Consider the following 6,809-nt stretch of genomic DNA (forward strand, 5'->3'; position numbering starts at 1 on the left):
TGGGGTGTACACCAAATTTCAAATAGTTATATTTTTTTAACCTACCTTTTAATTTTAACAAACAATATATTTTTGTCAAGTAAAATGTATTAAAAAAGTGTTTCAAACTTACTTTTAAGTTAGTTTAAAAAAAAAAGATGTGGTTCTTATTTTTTTTTACTAACTATTACATATTAGCACTACATCAATAGTAAATTAATAACTAAATAAAATAACTATAAGAATTGCATTATAGAAATATTAGTAAACATTTTAATTAAAAATTAGACCTCCAGAGATAGACAAGCTCTTCCGTTCTTCTTTGTTATGTCTCAATTTGAGAAATTTTATATAAGTATGAAGTATTCATTTAACAACATTGGAAATAAAGATAAAAAGAGTCCATAACATTACATACAAGAAAATATCAATGACAAAAATATTTAAAAATGGACAAAATACACAGAAAACGATGCAAAAGTTATGATAAAAATTTGCCACAACTATAACCTATCTGAAGGACAATGATCCTTTCTAAAAGTACTAAATATATGTTTAATATTTTTTCAGATGACTTTCCGACGTATGAACCTCACTATGTCAAAGGCAAAGTCCCTAAATGTCCTATACTTATTTTTATTATTTTGGTGGATGATGTTCACAATGGAACTAACTCGGGTCATACACTGGAGAAGCTTTCTATAAAATCTCCCTGCTATAGCTAATGACTCTGATAGACACCTAATATTATTGTTTGATAAAGTTGTGCCAAACCAAATCCACTTAAAGCCTCCTTTTGAAGGAATATATCCTTTCCATTCAGCATCTTGACTTTTTGTCTGATCAATGGATATGTTTTATACATTATTGGCACAACTTTTTCAAACAAAAAACTAGGCCCCCTCCTAAATACTTCTTCATTCGTTTGAGAGCAGGGATGTATCTACGGTGAAAAGTTTTAATAGGCAAGACTTTTCTTCATTTAAAATCAATTTCCACAATTTTGGATTTGATACCGCTTTATATAAAACTAAAGGAACTACCTGGATATTGTAAAGGTCAAAACGTTGTTGGAACTTCAATTATGAATTTTTATCAAAATGTGGCCATTTAATTTGGAACAATTTTTGTCGGAAAATCCATTTTTATTCGAAATGAATCAGAGTATTAAAGCTCTTTCATTAGTAAAACAGCCCTTCACCTCCGACTTTTTCGATGGCCTCCATGACCAAATGGAAGTTTTCTTCTTATTTATAGTAAGACCACTTCTGACTTGACATTATCTAAAATTCCCCTTCTCTTCAACAAACTCTTTTGCTCAATACCAAGCTTTGTGTTCAAAATAGGCTCTATCTGCTTCGATAGTACACCTGCAAGAATTCCATATCTTCCATAGTCTTCTTATCCTTTACGGTAAGAAGACTATTTTTCTACTAGTAAGAGGCTTCGGTAGCTGTACCGATTTTTTCATGTATTTTTCCAAAACAAGGACATAGGGAGCTATTTCATTTATTTGTCATAACAAAGGTCTTTCCACTAATACAATCTGGTTCAATAGGTTTATATGCCTTGCAATTATTATATTTTCCTTCAAAAAAACGTAAAAATTCTGAATTACTCTTCTTTTTGGAAAGTTATCTTGCCTCTCTCCTACTATTCTCTCAAAATTATCATGAAAGAATCCTAAAATATCTTTGGTCCTCTCTTTTCCGCTCGAAACGATTATTTCCACTCGAAGTAAAGAGAAAATATTCCTGTCTTTCAGGTACTTAAGTTTCTTGTAATAATTGGTCTTAACTTTGATTTTCTGCCTGGTCTCTGTCTCTAGAATCTCGGAGACCCTATACAGATTTATTACTTCCAATGTTAATGTCCTTATAAAAGGAGATCCCCGTAAAAGCATGATATCCAAGTTTACATTAAGTTCCTTTGATTCTTTTTTCTTTCATAATGAATTTACTGATTATTTTTGGGAGACTCATCGATACATCATACGAATTAAAGTGGTCTTTCAGACAACGGTATACTAATTGATGAAAATCATGTCGTTTAGAGCCTATAAAGACACTTAAAATTTATTTCCGGTTTTCGGGCGTCGGAAATCTATCACCATTAACTAGTGCTCTGAGGAGGGTTGATACTCCATCCCCAATATCATAAAGAACATGCCCAGGACATCTGGTGATCATCTGGCCTCCTTTACTTTTAAAAACATTAATTAAATTTAGATCTAGAATACTTTTTTGAATAACCTTAAGATTAAGGCTTTGGTTCGTTGACTTTTCCAAATATACATTCAGATCTCCTATTAATAACAAAGAAGTTTATACCATCTTTTGTATATTTACATTCGGGTCGTACACATAAAATAAATTAAATGAAGCGCCCCCTTGAGAGATATTCATCATATTGATTCCCTCAAGAAATATTACTGTGGGAGTTATTTTAAGATATAATAACTGATGTATTAACGTCAAGCTACCCGTATTACAGGATAACTGGTGTAGATAAAAAATATCCCCATATATTTTGTTGGATTTATGGTTAAAAAGATAAAGATGTACATATATATTCTGTACAAGTTGTAATTTTGGACAATTTTTATATAAGCAAATTGCACAAGTAGTAAAACAAAAATGAGATGATTTTAAATAAAAGATTTACAATAGAATTGTGATGAGAATAATGAAACAACTGAATATTCCAGGGATGATCACTCTATTAATGTATGTAGCTTTTGACTATTTTAATATATATGACTAAAATATAAGTATTCCTTGGCACATTATAAACTTCAAATGCCCAGGGGTATATTACTCATAAATACATGATAACCATGTAGTTTTAAAAGATGGAAATGAAATTCATAGTATCAATGTAATGTTGGTAATTTCCAAGATTAATAGAAATACAAGTTTATACAATAACGCGTGTACGACTGATCTTTGACTTCCACCACGCTTTTAATATTGACGTCGTAGTAGATGAGGGTTTTGTCAAAATCTGTTTTTCTTTCCAGCAGTCAGTATGATACATTAAATTGAAAAATCCAGCAATAATGACGTCATAGACTAAAAGTGGTTTCGTTTTTTGTCAAAATCTGCCTAATAAAAAATTCTAGCAAGCCCGATTACATGATAGTCTAACCTTGGATTTATATTAGCCTCGGTAATTTCAAGAGACTAAAACAGGGTTGGGATTTTGAAACCGGAAAATTGAAGGATAATATATATTACAATTTATTTCCCAAAAATTAATTCTGCAATTCACAAATATTTTGCCAGGGTACATTGTGAAGTAAATGACTCAAACCAACCACCTCCAACTTCAACCGCAGTCTCGTTTCTGGCTCTGAACCTGACACAGGCCTTGATGAAGTCCATTTTGGCTAATGTTTTCAGAATGGAAGCTACAAGGAGTAAAAAAGTGTTGTGGGTACGCTTATTTGACTCTCACTTCAAGACAATCCACACGTAGTAGTCCAACGGGTTCAGATCCAGGGAGCTAAAAGTACACATTTCTTTTACCCAAAACATTAAGGACTTAAAAATTTTAGTTTTTCCAGAATAAAATTCGTTCCAATTACAGGATTTGGTGCAACATTCCAATTTATAATTAAAGCATGAGCCCGGATCTGTTAGCATCAATTTAAGCTCTCTAGCATCTTTATCTATGTAGTTATTTGCGTCCTTGGCCGTCTGCCAAGTACAAAAGAACACATTAATAGCACATTAGCACGGCGTTCGTATTAGAAGGGCATCTCAAATATTTTGTAGTTTTTCTTGTACAACTTTGTCAGCTAAATCTGATGAGCACACTTTCATAAACATAGATCACAGGGTTGCCAAGATATTGAGGTCTAAAATTGTTCTTTATTTAGAATCCCAGCCGGTGTTGTAATTAAATAATGTATTTTAAGACAAAGAAATTGCAAATTGTACAATTTACTTATACAGGTTGATGGTTCCTCGGGAACCAATATGTTTCTTGTATTTCTCCATAAATTTTTGAACGTAGATGATTAGCAATGGATAAGGTTACATGCAATCATTAATTTAATGATGGTTGTTTTACCCTTGTATTTCTACTTGTACACAACATAAATCATGTATTGTTTTAAAAAAGATGTCAATAAATAGGGCTTCCTTATAGCATTATATATTATTCCCTATGCTCCCTTCCCAAGGTTAATAAAAATACAAGGATATACCATAATACATGTACGACGGATGTTGTTTGACTTCCACCACGCTTTTAATATTGGCGCAATAGTAGATGAGTAGTTGTGTGTTTTGTCAAAATCTGTTTTTCTTCCCTAGCAGTCGGTACTATATATCAAATTGAAAATTATAGCAAGTGACGTCATAGACTAGAAGTGGTTGTGTGTTTTGTCAAAATCTGCCTATCTTGCCAAGCAATCGGTATGATGCATCAAATTGAAAATTCTAGCAAGCCCGTGTACATGATTGTTTAACCTTGTTGTATCCTACTTAGATACGTATGCATTAATTGAAGAGAATTATGTAATTTTTTCTACATTGTCGCTTTTGCTTATTTTTTTAATTTTATATTTTTCCAATCTTGATAACGAAACAGATCTTTTATTATAAATATTTTTAAATTCTAAAAAACGATAGTATGATAGCAAATATTTATAACTAATATAAATATATCTACTTTATTCAGTTCTAGACGGATCTAGAAAACGTTTTTTTTCTTTTAAATAATGAACAAAAAAGTAAAGATTGTCATTAAAAATATTAATAATTATTCACAAATCCGTTTAAACTTTGTATTAGAGCAATAACTATTTTTTGTATTTTTGTACTAATTAAAAATTGGGCCGTTATAACAGGGATGTTAAAAAGAGATTCATTATTTTTCTGATAGATAGCTCTAGTAATGTGTACTCTCGCGTTGTATAAGTGCTAGATTACGTTAGACATATAAGATTTAATACTAAAAAAATTGTTTTGTGATTTTTGTTTTTTGACTCAGCGCCCGTCAAAGATGGGCACCAACAAAGAGAAAATGATCCATATTTTACTATTACTCTTCTAAGAAGGAGCAAATGCAAAACAAGCAGCTGAAAATGGGAATTGTGTGTATGGTTCTGATACTGTAACAGTCACTCACTCGTTCCGTTAATTTTGACAAAAGTAACACAAACTTAAAGCATACCTCCCTCTACAACTTTCCCTAGAAGAAGTAATCCAACAGATTGCAATCGGGAGAGTTGGAAGGCCAGGTCTTTGGGAGGCCAGAAATCGTAAAAGTTGGTCCTGATGAACTCTTGGCTGATCTTGGACTTTTTGCAGGGGACAGAGTCCTTTTGTTACACGTTGGACTCAGGGACGTTTGCAAGCACCCACGGAAGCACAGTGGACCTCAAGCAATCCACATACACAGTAGAATTGACCTTTTCTCCCTTCTTGAAGAAGAATGGTGGTATGAGCTTCCCTGTGCTGGTGATGACGACAAAGATGGAGCTGGAGTTCCTTGACTTGTACACTTAGGGGACATTGTCCTTGCCAGCTGTCATTTTGAGAGTTCCTTTTGCGTTCAATAGTGGATATTTTCTCATTCGTCTAGAGAGCAGAGTCTTGACCTCCTTCTGTTTCTCAGTCAACAGATGATATTATACACAAGACTGCAACCTCTTAATTGAGACACTCATATGTGAACTCAGTCCAAGGATACCAGTGTTATTATCAATTGAATTTTGTCTTGATTTATCTAGGCAATCCTGTAGTGGAAATGTTATTTGTTAAGAGTAAAGGAGTTTTTGGAAGGGATCTACTAGGGATGAAAGAATGGCCCAGGAGCTATTTACGATTCATTGACAGGCCAACCCATTTCATATGTGATATATTGGTAAACAGAGAAGTCGACAATCCTTCTAGAGTTATTCATAGAGAATAATGGATATCCTTGAAAAGATTTTTAAATTCTATATGATTGTCATTGCCTGATGAAAGCTTTTCATAGTGAACGCTAGATGAACCAAAACTATATGCTTTTTATATTAAAAGTTAATATTCTGATATATTGAAAGTAAAAATAATTGACATCCTTAAATCTGAAATAACCATTCCTTCTGCTTATCTCTGCAATGAAATATATATTTGAGTACTTATCATGAGTTAAGAACAAGGAGTAATACTTTTCATGCTCATGACTCCAACGATCAACGACTATAAGGCTACATCTATCCCCTAAATTTGCTGAAAAAAGGGGAAACGTTGGCTTCGAAAGCTTCTTAGTCTTCTTAGGAACACTCTGGGTCCTCAACTACGGGCAAATATCACAATTACGCAAACTATTCCACATATTTGATATTAAAATATTTCTATTACAACTATTGCCTATTAATAATCATAGAATTGATGAACTTGTAAACAAAAAAAGCTCCCTAAATTGTATTCTAAATTCTTCATATTTTATTAAGGGAGCACCTTCATTGTTCGCCTTAACGTCATACATTTCTGGTGCAGTTAAAAGATGATGACTGGCCAACCTTGTATTTGTATAATACAGTCTAAAATGCATCCCTTTTTGAAAATTACAAAAATTGTTATATTTCAATAAATATCATCAAATTTGGAAAATTTAAATATAAATACAATCAAGGGACCTTACTTATATTCCCCATGAATATAGCAGCCTTTTGCCTTAATGAATAGTTCAAGCCCGGTGCAAAACTTTGAGCAGCAGTTCTTTACAAAGCTTGGCTCTAGATTGGCTCCCGTAATGATGATGACGACCTTCAGTTGGTTCTTTGTTGTGTATCGGACTCCTGAAAGCTTACCCTTTTGGTTACCAATAAAATA

Source organism: Lepeophtheirus salmonis, unplaced genomic scaffold (genome assembly GCF_016086655.4).
Source record: "Lepeophtheirus salmonis unplaced genomic scaffold, UVic_Lsal_1.4 unplaced_contig_906_pilon, whole genome shotgun sequence".
Taxonomy (NCBI): domain Eukaryota; kingdom Metazoa; phylum Arthropoda; class Copepoda; order Siphonostomatoida; family Caligidae; genus Lepeophtheirus; species Lepeophtheirus salmonis.